We start from the raw sequence: 16253 nt of genomic DNA on the forward strand, positions 1-16253 counted from the left end.
CATTTAAAAGAATTAGAGAACACCCGTTGGTTTTGATAATGAGGTTCCCAATAAATCTCAGATTAGGCTTCGTATCTTTCAGGGTTGTTGGGACTTTTCATGAACTATTCAATATTACAAACATATTTATTTAGTTTAATTTAATTTTGATATAAATTTAGGACCTCTACACCATTTAGAAAATTTCTTGACTCTCTACCTGTTGTGAGTTGTTAATGTTGTTTATCGCTAGTAATCAGGCTGAGAATTAATGAAAATATTGTTGAAATAGCGTCGATATTTTTCTGTTTTCGTTTAATCAGGAATCTTCTTCATGAGCTAGTGATTCCGATATTTAAAGCTGATTTTTAGAATGCACTCTTTATTGTTAGACCTGGAAAATATAGTTTCATTAGAGCGATGAATATTGTGATCTAGCAGTTTTATTCGTGTTCGAATCAGCATATCTACATTTCATTTCCTTAAATCAAGAAAATAACTTGTTGAATAAATATACTACTGTTTGCTGACGCTTTCTATACTAAGCACTTCTATATTCGCAATGAGCTGCATATTAATTCTTGTTTTTGTTTTGTGAAGGTATTTTGGTAACTAGCTCATAGCAACATGACAGTGTTGCTCGAGAATTTTTTTTTGTTATTAACAAGGGGCTGTTCAATAAATGGTAACTGGTGGTAAATCGCTTACATACACTTTTTATTCTATTTTTTCTTCGGAGTGTCTGGTCATGTCGTTGGTAGAGCTTTCCCAGGTTGGTCTGTCTGGAAAATTTTGAACGGGAGTACTGTTCGGGTGTAACGCTGTTTTGAACGGGAGTACTGTTCGGGTATAACGCTGTGAAGGTAACTTATTAGCTGCGTCAAGAGCTGGGGGGGAGGGGGGGGTGCTGAACATTCATACGCAAGGATGACTCGAGGAAGGGCGGTCCATTATGTAGGCTTATGCTGATATCTGTGCGCTGTATGAAATATCTGGTTAGGGGACATGTGTGGGTTGCTTGCTGTTTGTTTTGGTGAATATGTCGATTGTCGTTAAGGTTGCATGAAGATTTGGGTTTTGTTCTTTCGTCCTTGTATGGGTTAGTATGGCTTTTTCATTTGTGTTTTCTGATACGGAAATAACTTTATGATCCATGTTACATCTGCCAGCTGTAATGACGGTGGTCAGTAGGGCGTTCTGGGTTTTTTGGCACGAGATTACTTACCGGGTGGTTGCTGGTTCCTCGGAACCACCTGCCGTCATAAGTGCATCATGTAAACATGGAACGTTAATGTTCGGAGGCAGCTCGAGGGGGGGGGGGCGTCATATTATGTGGAACTAGTTGCTGTATTTCTAACGTAAGTCCTGCGGTTTGTTTGGATGGTTGGTGTTTTGGTGGGTTTTATACCATGTGTTGTTTTGGTATTGAAACAAGATATTCTGCATGGTTATGTCATGAAAATAACGGTCTTACCGGGTGAGAACCCGGGTCCCCGGGGTTACCAGCCGTAACGAATGAATCGCTAAAACACGGAACTTCCATGATCAGGGCGATTCCCGAGTAGGATGTGATTTAAGTGACGGTGTAATATATTTAACACACTTTACCTTATAACTCCGGAACCGGAAGTTGGATCCGAATGAAATTTAAGAATTTTGTATGGGACCGGGAGACCTTTCATTTGAATCTAAGTTTGGAGAAATCGGTCAAACCATCGCTGAGAAATGTGAGTGAGATCCATTTTGGAATATATGACCATTATTTCCTGTACTTCCGGAACCGGAGACCGGGAACCAGAATAGCCGGAATCGGTTTGTTTAGTTACCTACTGATAATGGCTATCGATGTGTGTAGTTTTGAGACCAATTTGGAATTTTTTTTACGTATATTGTTTCGCCGGTTTAAGTGACGGCAAATATATTATATATCAATATGAATCACTTTAACGAATTCAATACAAATCGAAAAAGACATCACAGTAACACAATCTCGTGAAGGAAAAGGCTACTAGTTCAGTCATGTTTAATAGTTTAGCGTGCTCCAGAAGTGAAATGTCAAAAATAATTGAGTATAACGCCCACATAGAAGTGTGAACATTTTCATAATTGTATGTGTTTTGTCTAACGAAATAAAATATCGCCTTTAAATAATGCAGAATTACGCTTTTCTAAACCTACCGTCTTCACTTTCAAGAGTTATAATTGAGTTGAATAGTGCTGAAAAGACGAAACCTATAGCCAATGAAGAAAATGTTTGGCAGATTACTTCTGATAAATACAACAAAATTAAAATGAAATAAACGGTGTATTATAAGTTACTTTGATTGCGATGTATTTTCCATTGCGTTCATGGCAATGAATTTAAATCAGCTGCACATTATCTTTTCTCTCAGGGAAAGTTATAATGTAAATGAAATTTGTCTTTTTAATAAATTGTCTTTTTAATAAATTGTCATTTTAATAAATTGTCTATGAATTAAAAGTGCATATACTAAGCGATCTGCCCCTTGCTGTGAATTGTTTTGCGAAAAGTTTAAATTTTTAAATTAGTCAAACTTTGAAATTTCGATATTTATTTTCTAACAAGTAGTTGAGTTTCATTCAACAGACGAACCATTCCAAAATTCGACAAATTGAAAGTTTGAAACTGAAAAAATGGTAATAAATAGTAGAAGAACAAGTTATACTTATTACTTTTGCTTCAATTGATAGCACTCGTTGAGGCGAATTATGGTTTATTCATAAACTAAATTGTTTTGTTTTGAAACATTTATTTATTTATTGAACCACCTGATATTGTATATTTCTATCACCGTAACCGTAATTTTTTGAATCAAGAAATTGTAATACATAATTCGGAAATGGAACTAACATTAAGATTAATTTGTTTAGTTCTGCGTGCACATTTCACACATATTTATATAAATAGGGATTTTTACCTTCATTTTTTTCATTCGACTCAGTTCGTCGAGTACGCAAAATGTCTGTGTGTGTATATGTGTGTATGGGTGTGTGTATGTGCGTATGTGTGTATGTAACGTTTTTTTGCACTAACTTTTCTCGGAGAAGGCTAAACCGATTTTCACAAACTTAGATTCAAATGAAAGGTCTTGTGGTCCCATACAAAATTCCTGAATATTATTGGATCCGACTTCCGGTTCCGGAATTATGGGGTAAAATGTGCAAAAAATTGTGAAAATAAGTGCACTAACTTTTCTCAGAGATGGCTGAACCGATTTTCACAAACTTAGATTCGAATAAAAGGTCTTGAGGTCCCATAAAAATTCCTGAATATTATTTGGATCCGACTTCCGGTTCGGGAGTGATAGGGTAAAATGTGCAAAAAAAAAGAAAATATGTGTTCTAACTTTTCTCATAGATGGCGCGACCGATTTTCACAAACTTAGGTTCAAATGAAAGGTCCTGTTGTCCCATGCGTTATTCCTGAATTTCATGCGGATCCGACTTCCGGATCCCGAAATATAGGGTAAAGTGTGTTAAAAATTGTATACCATCACTGAAAATGGGTAAAAACCTTAAATAAACTTCTAAATCGACCTCAAATCTTTTCCAATTTGATGGTTTTTATCAGTAGACGGTCAAACATACAGATTTCGGTTATTCTTTAAAGAATCGAAGATTTTTTTCGCCTTTCTCATATAGAAAGGTTATGCAATCACTGTGAAAACCGACTTTTGAACCGAGGCCCGGAGGGCCGAATGTCCTATACCATTCGACTCAGTTCGCCGAGTACGCAAAATGTCTGTGTGTGCATGTGTGTATGTGTGTGTGTATGTGTGTATGTGCGGATGTGTGTATGTAAAGTTTTGCCTTTCTGATATAGAAAGGTTATGCAATCACTGTGAAAACCGACTTTTGAACTAACTTTGTCATATACCATTCGACTCAGTTCGTCGAGTACGCAAAATGTCTGTGTGTGTATATGTGTGTATGGGTGTGTGTATGTGCGTATGTGTGTATGTAACGTTTTTTTGCACTAACTTTTCTCGGAGAAGGCTAAACCGATTTTCACAAACTTAGATTCAAATGAAAGGTCTTGTGGTCCCATACAAAATTCCTGAATATTATTGGATCCGACTTCCGGTTCCGGAATTATGGGGTAAAATGTGCAAAAAATTGTGAAAATAAGTGCACTAACTTTTCTCAGAGATGGCTGAACCGATTTTCACAAACTTAGATTCGAATAAAAGGTCTTGAGGTCCCATAAAAATTCCTGAATATTATTTGGATCCGACTTCCGGTTCGGGAGTGATAGGGTAAAATGTGCAAAAAAAAAGAAAATATGTGTTCTAACTTTTCTCATAGATGGCGCGACCGATTTTCACAAACTTAGGTTCAAATGAAAGGTCCTGTTGTCCCATGCGTTATTCCTGAATTTCATGCGGATCCGACTTCCGGATCCCGAAATATAGGGTAAAGTGTGTTAAAAATTGTATACCATCACTGAAAATGGGTAAAAACCTTAAATAAACTTCTAAATCGACCTCAAATCTTTTCCAATTTGATGGTTTTTATCAGTAGACGGTCAAACATACAGATTTCGGTTATTCTTTAAAGAATCGAAGATTTTTTTCGCCTTTCTCATATAGAAAGGTTATGCAATCACTGTGAAAACCGACTTTTGAACCGAGGCCCGGAGGGCCGAATGTCCTATACCATTCGACTCAGTTCGCCGAGTACGCAAAATGTCTGTGTGTGCATGTGTGTATGTGTGTGTGTATGTGTGTATGTGCGGATGTGTGTATGTAAAGTTTTGCCTTTCTGATATAGAAAGGTTATGCAATCACTGTGAAAACCGACTTTTGAACTAACTTTGTCATATACCATTCGACTCAGTTCGTCGAGTACGCAAAATGTCTGTGTGTGTATGTGTGTGTGTGTGTGTATGTGCGTATGTGTGTATGTAACGTTTTTTTGCACTAACTTTTCTCGGAGATGGCTTAACCGATTTTCACAAACTTAGATTCAAATGGAAGGTCTCGTGGTCCTATACAAAATTCCTGAATATCATTTGGATTCGACTTCCGGTTCCGGAATTATGGGGTAAAAATGTGCAAAAAATTGTGAAAATAAGTGCACTAACTTTTCTCAGAGATGGCTGAACCGATTTTCACAAACTAAAATTCAAATGAAAGGTCTTGTGGTCCCATACAAAATTCCTGAATATTATTTGGATCCGACTTCCGGTTCCGGAGTTATGGGGTAAAATGTGCAAAAAATCAAAACATGTGTTCTAACTTTTCTCATAGATGGCGCGACCGATTTTCACAAACTTAGGTTCAAATGAAAGGTCCTGTGGTCCCATATGTAATTCCTGAATTTCATCCGGATCCGACTTCAGGATCCGGAAATATAGGGTAAAGCGTGTTAAAAATTTTATACCATCACTGAAAAGAGCGAATAACGGTAAAAAGTTTTCTAAATCGACCTCAATTCTTTCCAATTGATAGTTTTTATCAGTAGACGGTCAAACAAACCGATTTTGGTTATTCTTTTAAGAATCGAAGAAAATTATTTTGAAGAATACCACAGTTTATATATGATAGTATGATTGATATGAGAAAGGCATCATTACACCACTAGGTGGATTAAAACAGGTTTTTTGCATTAACTTTTCTCGGAGATGGCTGAACCGATTTTCACAAACTCAGATTCAAATGAAAGGTCTCGTGATCCCATACAAAATTCCTGAATACTATTTGCATCCGACTTTTAAGAATCGAAGAAAAATAATTTTGAAGAATTTCACAGTATTATATATGATAGTATGATTGATATGAGAAAGGCATCATTATACCACTAGGTGGATTAAAACAGGTTTTTTATATATATATAAAAAATAGGTATAGAATTCGCTCAAACTTTCGAAAATTTTTCCGAGGCCCGGAGGGCCGAATGACATATACCAATCGATTCAGCTCGACGAACTGAGCAAATGTCTGTGTGTGTGTGTATGTGTGTGTGTGTCTGTATGTGTGTTGTCAACTAAGAGGTCGAGATCTCAGAGATGGCTGGACCGATTTTGATCAAACTAGTCGCAAATGCAAGGTCTCCCCGTCACCCAAAACGCTATTGAATGGTTTTGAGATCGGATGTTTACTTTTTGAGTTATACGAAGTTATATGTCAAAATTTTTAGTTTTTTACAGTATCTGTCACATTTGACCTTGAAACCAGAATACGTTTTCAGACTTAGATTCCGCACGATAATACCTATACAACAAGCCATAGATTGTTAAAATCCGTCCATTTTTAACGGATATATAGAAATTTTTGTGTAAACGACTTTTCCCCCTATTCCAGCAGTAGGAGTTTTGAGCGCTGTATGACAAAGCAATGCTTGGGAGCAACGGAAAACACGATTTTCTATTCTGTTACATACAATCGTTTCTAAGTACCAAAACGACTGTGTACAGCATCCTTTTTCATGACAATTTGCCTCGGACCGATTTTAGCACGGCTCGTTTTTGGCAACATAATCGTTCGAATATGACATATATAAACCAGATGATGGCAGATTTTTTTTTAATTATATTGTTTTAAACTACTTACAGCAATAAATGCTGGAAGAACATAACACCCATATACCATTCGAATCAGTTCGTCGAGATCAGTAAATGTGTGTGTGACAAATAATTTCACTCAATTTTCTCTGAAAATTTCTTTTCTACAAATTCAAATTCATACGAAAATTCGTATGCTCCCAAACAAAGTTCCTGAATTATGTTTGGTTCCGACCTCTGATTCCGGAACTACAGGATGATATATGAAACGAAATCAAAATTGTGTAACTCATTCTTCTCGTAGATGGCTTAACCGATCTAAGATTCAAATGAAATCTAAGAATCATCTAAGATGCAAATGAAAAGTTTCAAGATTCTTTTAAACATCTTGCTCTTCAGTCAGATCCAACTTCCGGTTTCGGGGATACAGGGTGATTAGTAAAAAAATGTCTATTCCACATAAATTAATCAGGTTTATCGGGTTAGCAGATTTGGATAGTCGATAAAAAAATTAACTTTTTTCAGTTTTAGTGGTATTCAGTTGTCGATTCAGAAGGCACCTGAAAATTTAATTCATGATATGATTTCTCAAAGATGTCTTCACTGATTTTCAAATATTTTGAAACAAATGCTATACAGCTCCTCAGGTGAATTTAACTGACTTCGGCCATACCGATTTTAGAATTCCGGCTCCAGTATAAAATCGTTTCTCAAAGCTCAATCGTTTTCTCAAAAAAGCCTAATCAAATTTCAGAAACAAAAATTCAAATTGAATTAAACTTATATACAAAATTAATTAGTTTTATACATACATACAAAAATTTATGAATTTTATCCAATTAAGCTTCAAAGTTGTACTCAAAACTGTAATTTATTCGTCATATGGCCATACGAATCGGTTTGGGTTATGCTGGTTCCTGAATACCGGCTCTGGAAGTACCTTAAATTACCGTAAACTCTAAAGTGGAACTTACATATCATGGCATGTTTAATCGATTATCACACTTCTAGATTTAAATTCGATTGTATTTGCAGTTTCGACATTACAGAGTAATGAGTGATTACAATCTCAAATTGTCGCTTAAAACAACGGTCATTAAAATAATGTAATGAAAACTTAAACACCGAAGAATATTCATGCAAAAAACACATGCGAATTGATAAAAAAAGGTATCATCTCACTGCTAGGTGGATTAATCACGTTTTATAAAAACAAAATGTTTTCATCCGAGTTAGTATCAGATTGCGTATTTACAGTTTATTAATCGTGCAATGTATATCGAGAAATATTCCATTTTTTTTTAGTTGTTTGGTTCAGAGTACTGATTGGGAAAACGGTAATATGTGCATTGAAAAATTTGTAGTGTATTAGTAATCTTTTTTGCCACCGCATTTTATCACTATTTTCGGTACTTCCGGAACCGGAGACCGGGAACCAAGATAGCCGAAATCGGTTTGTTTAGTTACCTACTGATAATGACTATCGATTTGTGTAGTTTTGAGACCTGTTTAGAAATTTTTCTACGTTTTTTGTTTCGCCGGTTTAAGTGACGGTGTACAAGTTTTTACACACTTTACCCTATAACTCCGGAAATGGAAATCAGATCCGGATAAAATTCAGGAATTCTATATGGGATCGTGAGACCTTTTATTTGAATCTAAATTTGTGAAAATCCGTCAAACCATCGCTGAGACAAGTAAAAGAGATCCATTTTAAAATATATGACAACTATTTCCGGTATTCCCGAAACCAGGATAGCCAGAATCGGTTTATTTTGTTACCTACTGAAAATGACTATCGACTTGGGTAGTTCTGAGACGAGTTTAGAATTTTTTTTAAGTATTTTGTAACGCCGGTTTAAGTGACGGTGTACAACATTGAACACACTTTACCCTATAACTCCGAAACCGGAAGTCGGATCTGGAATTCTGTCCCATCGTAAGACCTTTTATTTGAATCTAGGTTTGTGGAAATCAGTCAAAATATCGCTGAGAAAATTGAGTAAGGTACATTTTGAAATACATGACCACTATTTCCGGTACTTCCGGAACCGGAGACCGGTAATAGCTATCGATTGTATAGTTTTGAGACCAGTTAATGTACAATATTAAACACACTTTATCCTATAACTCCGAAACCGGAAGTCAGATCCGGATGAAATTCAGGAATTTCGCAAGGAACCGTGAGACCTATCACTTGAATCTAAATTTTTGTAAATCCGTCAAACCATCGATGAGGAAAGTGAAAGAGATCCCTTTTGGAATATATTACCGCTATTTCCGGTACTTCCGGAACCGGAGACCGTATACCAGGATAGCCTGAATCGGTTTGTTTAGCTCTCCACTGATAATGACTATCGATTTGTGTAGTTTTGAGATCAGTGTGGATTTTTTTTACGTATTTTGTTTCGCCGGTTTAAGTGACGGTGTACAATATTGAACACACTTTACCTTATAACTCTCGAAATGGAAGTTGGATTTGGATAAAATTCAGGAATACCGTCCCACCGTGAGACTTTTCATTTGAATCTAAGATTGTGGAAATCAGTCAAACCATCGCTGAGAAATGTGAAGAAGCTGTATTTTGGAATATATATCCATGACTTCCGGTTCGGGAGTTATATAGTAAAGTGTTTTCAATATTGTACACCGTCACCTAAACCGGCAAAATAAATTACGTAAAAAAATTTGTAAACTTATCTCAAAACTACACAAATCGATAGAAGTTATAAGTAGGCAACCAAACAAACCAATTCCGGCTATCCTGGTTCCCGGTCTCCGGTTTCGGAAGTACCGGAAACAGTGGTCATATATTCCAAAATAGATCTCACTCACTTTTCTCAACGAAGGTTTGACCGATTTCCACAAACTTAAATTCAAATAATAGGTCTCACGGTCACATACGTAATTCCTGAATTTCATCCGGATCCAACTTCCGGTATCGGAGTTATAGGGTAAAGTGTGTTCAATATTTCACACCGTCACTTAAATCGGCGAAACTAAAAACAAAAAAAAAATCCAAACTGGTCTTAAAACTACACAAATCGTTTGCCATTAACAGTAGGCAACTCACTTTTCTCAACCATGGTTTGACCGATTCCGACAAACTTAGATTCAAATGAAAGGTTTCACGATCCCATACGGAATTTCTGAATTTCATCCGGATCCAGCTTCCGGTTCCGGAGTTATATTGTAAAGTGTGTTCAATATTGTACATCGTCACTTAAACTCTCAAAACAAAATACGTAAAACAATTTCTAAATTGGTCTCAAAACTACACAAATCGATTGTCATCATCAGTAGGCAACTAAACAAACCGATTCATAGGATTCAATTCTAAATTTCATTCTCTATTTTATTCTTGTTAATACACAAACAATCCCTTGGTTTCTTTTAAAAATCGTAGAGAAACATTTTGAATAGAATATCACATTATTATATATGAGAAATACATCATTACACCGCTAGGTGGATTAAAACAGGTTTTTCGTTTAGGTTTATTCTTTGGTTTCTGTATTCAGGGCTGGGGTTAGCAATTCGGTGCGTTCTTTGGCTTTCTCGTTTTCAATTTCATTGGGCGTATTGTTCGTGTTTGCTGTTTTCGTTTCTTTTGCCTTTTGTTGGCTGCTGCCGGAAGCTGCCATTGCTTTTCTGATTACGATTAATTTGGCTTGAAATTTTTAGTTCATGCTTTTGTTCGCTTGTATCTAATTTTTTAATTTTGTTATTTCTGCGTCTTTTTTGCTGAAGACTTCACTTGCCTTTGTGCAAAATTGGCTTTTCAGCTCGGCTATTTCTTTTATTAGTCCGTTTATCATCGAATCTCTGAAGTCAGAAGTGTTTAATACAGCCTGAGCATAGGAACGCTTTTGTTGTGATAGGACAGTTTTCTTTGCCTTTGGGAAGGTTATTTTTTGTTCTGTTTTGATTCTAATGATAGCCCTTTCTTGTTTAAAGATTAAGCAGTTTCTTGATCTGGCAGGGTGTTCACCTTTACAGCTGATACATTTTGGTTTCTGGTCGCATGGGAATTCTTTGGTGGTTTGGTGAGCTTGACTGCAGTTTAGGCATATTTCTATGTTGCTATATTTTTTGCTTCCGTACCCGTTTTTTCCGCATCGGAAGCATTGCATAGGGCTGGGGAAGTATTTTTCTACGCCTATACGAATCGTTCCGATGTAGATGTGGGTAGGCTCCGTTCCCACGTTTTGGTCGCTTAGTCTTTCCAGAAATTCTTCGTTATTAAGGTTGATTGGTCAAAATCACTTATAAGGTCTTGAATTTTGTTGTAGGTCTGGTGGTGTATTATTTCAATTGGGTAATCTGGACGCAGGCTTTTTAGTTTCAGTGGCTTTGTGTAGGCATTTTTGTTAGAGGTTTTGAGCACGTATTGGGTTCCGCGTGCTTCCCTTGTTGCCGTTATGACTTCGTGGTGGATGTAGAACGGGTTTTTCGGTAGGCTTCGGATGTTTCTTTCGTTATTTTTAGTTCCTCTCATCCAGAGGGTTTGTGTTTCGATTTTGCTGCCATTTTTGATATATGATGGTAACGACGAAGAGGGGGGAGGCATTGGGTCGGGTGGATCATCATTGTATTTCACCATGGTTGCTGTTGATGTTTAATTTACGTACCGTTGTTTGGATTTAATTGTTCAGTACCAAGCTTCTTGTCTCCTTTTGGATTATTTTATTTCGGCGTTAGTCCCGTACTGGAGAACGGCAGATCACTCGTTTTTTGCCAATGGAGAATCGTGCGTCTCCTTTGATCATGCGTTTAAAATTGACCGCGTAAGCCTTGGTTTTTGTATTGGGTGCGAGCTTTGGGACAACCTAGATGCGATGTTGAATAGGAGTAGGGTGGGTGTCTGTGGTTTTTATTCTCATGACAACTTACTCATTACAACTTACTTTACTATGGGCGCCTTCTAAAAATTTACCCTGCACAAGAATGGGCAAAACATAATTCATTAAACATAATTCATTAAACAAGCTATCGTAAATATGATAAGGAATTTGTGATTAAATTTACAACAGCGTGAGATAATTGAAAACAAAGTTTTCTAAAACTTCTGGAAATTTTGAGGAAAATTTATCATTTATTTATTTGGCTTCTCCTTCTTATGATGGCCTGATATTCGATTTATGAGTTTACTCACAGAATTTTCCGTTATTGGTTATTCCGGGTGCTGGAGGACCAAGGTCGGCTACTAACACCTAATCAGACTGGATTTTTATCAGATAATTGCCGTTGTCACCGGATTAGTGATCGGTGTTAGATTTTTTTTTAGTAGTAATATCACTTCACGCACCAATTTTTTATAGTGTTTGTACCACTTTGCGCACTTATTTCATTAGTAGAAGGGGAAGAAATTCACACCTGCACTATTCTATTTACAGCGGGGGGATCTGTGCGAGACACACTGCTACCAATTTATTTTCACTCATTCAATATGGAGTTGAAATACTATCGTTGACTAACTAAACCGGCACTTTTAGTTTTCTTTGATGGAGCTTTTTTACTTTTCAATTATATGGAGAGTTGGCAAATGCCGCACCATAGAGGCCGCTAGGAGCCGTATCTTCCTTCCAAACGTGGATTTCCTGGAAATTTTGCTTATTTGCACACTTTATTGAAAAAAAGATATTCTTTCCTGAACATTCGAATTCATTGACGGGGGGAAAATCACTTAAATTCTTCTATCCACTGTTGGATTCTTCTGTTAAATCTTGGCACTGTAGTGTGGGGTCTTTTGGGCTTAAAGATCACAACTTCAACACTTGGTATTTTTATTTTTCCGTGTACGATCAAACTATACGCTTTGGGGGATTTGTTGAACGAATCGACCGTTTGAATCTATTTTTCCTTAAGTGATGGTTCTTCATTAAAAAAATGAGAGACCATGTAGGCTTAGACCAAACCACCTTCCTTCCACCTCATAGATTCTCTCTATCGAAAAAGAATAGAGGAAGAACTTTTTCCCCGGAATTCTAAATGGCGTACGTTTCTTGCGCATACACTTGAAGAGACCTATACCTTCTTATGTGATTTTCGGTCAAGATACAAGAATTCCGTGCAAATCACTTGTTACCTATGACAATTAGATGGTCACATGTCAATATTGCCAAAAACCTGTTCACTACGGTAAGCCATGTGATAAACTGGACAAGGAGACAACTACACCAAAGGACAACGGTGCTTCCTTCACACCAACCCCAAGCAACCCTTCCTTCACACCAACCCCAAGCAACGAAACCATCAGTATCCCCTATAGAACAAAGTATACCAGCTGCAGTTAACAACTTACCCTCCAACCAACCAGTAACTGAAACCAATGTACAACAAAGCGCATCTACTGCAACTCTCAACGAGCCCAAGACTACGATCAACAAGGACAACGAAAAGAAAACGGAAATCACACACAACACCGACGATGAAGCAATGAATGATGAGATAAGACGCGGACGAAGTGACCCCCGATCCTCGTTGGATGGAAATGGAAACTCTCTCCCCCTAGAAAAAGAGCGACAACGAGATCCAATAGCAAAAAAACAATTTTAAGTAACAAAAATGTAAGCCAATCGCCCACGTAAAGCTTTTACGCAAAAAGGCCAGAATAAAAATTTTAGTGCAAAAAAAAAGATGATTACAAAATTGATTATAGTGACGCTTAATTCTATTGACTCGACTGTCCTTGCATAATTTCTTCTATTTTATCCGTGTTTGAAATTGACGGCCAGGTACATAAAAATTTAATTACGATAGTAGTAAAGATGATTGTACGCATCTAGAAATAATGTCGTTAATAAAATAAAGCATTGAAATATTCTAACGTTCTTTAAGTGTTTGTATATTGATAAGCATCCAGCGTGATTCATACGATGGCAGAGGGAATGCTGTCCAGATTAATTTACAAAGGACATATAAAAAAGGGTGCATATAAAAAAATAGACGTGCATCTAACATATAGTGATTAGACATAAGTCATTTTGTCTTAGCGCAACTCAAATGCAACGCATGCGGAGAGATCAAAATAAATAAATAAACACATTTTTCAATGTCATTGTCGCAAACATTATCCGTATGGGACCTTTCACATCGTATACATTTAGGCTTATTACTGGATTTCTGGACATTACACGAGTGAAATCTCTACTCACATCCAGCCCCTTGAACCATGCCTTTGTCGTTATGTTAGTGATAATTGAGCGCATTCACCGACCCAGATCATTTTTATTTCAATAAGCTTGCCAGCTGGCAACTGTTCTTTGGCGAGACGCACTATAGAATTCGTTTAAAACAATCGGTCTCTTATAAATTTGCTGGAATGGAGCAATGATCCGGGATCCAGACTATAGTGATTAGGCAATTATTATTCAATATGTCGTTCAGGCACTGTTTTATTTTATTCTAGAAAAACGGTTCATTCTTGCCAGTCATGTTTGAGCGAATTGAAATTTCTCAGAATCAAGCGTGAAGCAGAGAGGGTCGTTGTCCAACTTTCGCTCTTGGAAGAATATATTCCTATAGCTTCGGAATAGAAGAGAAAGTAAATAAAGAGAAACTGTCACTTGCTTATACGCCCTTTTGAAAAATTAACCGAGAAATGTCTCTTCCTTTATTGTTTATTTGACAGAACATCGTTTGTACTAGAAGTCGAAGGAATGTTTATTCTATAACAGAAATAACATTTTTTAATTCCTGAAAGCACTCCGCAATACTCTCAGAGTATCTATCGAGACGTATAATGTTAAAGTCATTAAAATTTAATTTATGTTTCCCACAAACAAATAGATCACATTTTTGACGATGCATAAAACATGAAATGAATCAGAGAGGGGAGACATCACTGATATTTTTTAGCATGTCAGCACGTGTGCGCTCAGACCATGTTTTCATAGCAATCTTCACTTTGTCTTAGCGCAACTTAAATACAACGCATACTCAGAATCATGAGGGGTCTCCCCACAATAAACACATTTTTCAATGTCATTGTCGCAAACATTATTCTTATGGGACCTTTCACATCGTATACATTTAGGCTTATACCTACAATAAGTAGCTGTATGCCCGAATTTTGCACGGTTCGTGCAATTCATAACCTGCGGCACGAATAGCCGAACAGTAAGACGAATTTTATCGACGCACAGTGGTCCAAAACTGGAAAAAGACGATTATAAGTCTGCACTGACTTTCACTGATTTTTAAGAGCTAACGTGTCTTCGAAGAAGTTTTACAAGATTATATTAGGCTTATTTTGAAAGTGGCACCTTATTTTTTGTTGAGGAGGTAGTACCAATTTTGAATAAAACATTTTTTTTTCACAAAAAACATTTTTTTCTATCTCATTTTGAAGAAAAAACATTTGAAATATTTTTGCTGAAGATATAAATAATGAAAAATAAATAAGGAGTGTATCGATAAGTAGTTAGCAACAATCAAACAGTTATTACTCTGAAATGGCTTAATTTTTTGCATAGTGTTTTGCGGTGACATGTTTGTTTACATGTCAATAACAGCTGCGCAATCGATTGGTTTCGGTACGGTTTATCGTTTCAATAATGAGTCGAATTGATCCGGAAACGCGAAAGAAAATTCTGCACACATGGTGCTCAGAGAGCGGTGTCACGTACAACGAATATGCAAAACGGGTGAAACTGCACCACACCAGTGTCAAAAACATTATCGAGAAATTCGGTAAGACCCTTTCCATGAAGGATTTGCCCCTATCCGGTAGGGAAACGGGTCCCAGACAGCCCGGACGAGACTTAAAAGTGGTTGAGTATATCAGGAAAAACCCATCGGCGTCGACGAGGGATTTGGCCAAGCAGTTCAACACCAGCATCGGGATGATTCAACGGATCAAAGTTCGGAATTCCCTGAAAACGTACAAGAAACAGAAGGTGCCGAAAAAGTCCCTGGTACAGCAAGTTCAGGCCAAAACAAGAGCGCGAAAACTGTATAACCGGATTCTACAGAATAAAGACGGATGCATCCTGATCGACGACGAAACCTACGCCAAGGAAGACTCTCGAGCGCTGCCCGGACCGCAATATTGTACGAAATCGGTGTACCAGGACCTGGACGACGGATGAAGGTGTTGGTCTGGCAAGCAATTTGTACCTGTGGTTTGCGGTCGTCGATTTTCTTCACGAAGGGCACAATTAACACCAAGATGTACGAGGAAAAATGTTTGAAGAAGAGAATGCTGCCACTATACAGAAAGCATAAGGCTCCTCCTCTCTTCTGGCCGGCTTTGCTTCAGCCCACTACGCCAACTCCATTCTGCAGTGGTTGTCAAAAAATAATGTACAATTCATGGAAAAGGACATCAACCCACCGAACTGCCCGGATCTTCGGCCAATTGAAAGGTATTGGGCAATTGTCAAGCGGCACTTTCGGAAGGAAAGTACAGTGTCCCAAAACACGCAGGAGTTCATGAAAAACTGGACATCTGCCACCAGGAAAATTACGAAAGCAACTGTGCAGAATTTAATGAAGAATGTCAAGGATTTTCTTCAATATAATCAGTGAAATGCACAAAAATGTAATTTTTCTACAATATATCCAAAACTGATGCAAAATATGTTTTTTTTCGCTTTTTTATTCAATAATCAATGTTGTTAACTACTTTTCGATACACTCCTTATTTTTCAAGATATATTCACTTTATTTGAAAAATAGGTTTTTTTGGATTTATCAACATAGAATTTACCTCTATTACCTAAGTATCTACTACAAAGTGCGCGTAAAC

General features: G+C 37.0%; 1 protein-coding gene across 6 annotated transcripts in view; it reads left to right on the forward strand.

Annotated features, from left to right (window-relative positions):
- Positions 1-16253, forward strand: part of LOC131427593 (nose resistant to fluoxetine protein 6) — a 1835865-nt gene that overhangs the window by 1282245 nt on the left and 537367 nt on the right. The window lies entirely within an intron of this gene.

The sequence above is a fragment of the Malaya genurostris genome, chromosome 2, assembly GCF_030247185.1.
Source record: "Malaya genurostris strain Urasoe2022 chromosome 2, Malgen_1.1, whole genome shotgun sequence".
NCBI lineage: Eukaryota > Metazoa > Arthropoda > Insecta > Diptera > Culicidae > Malaya > Malaya genurostris.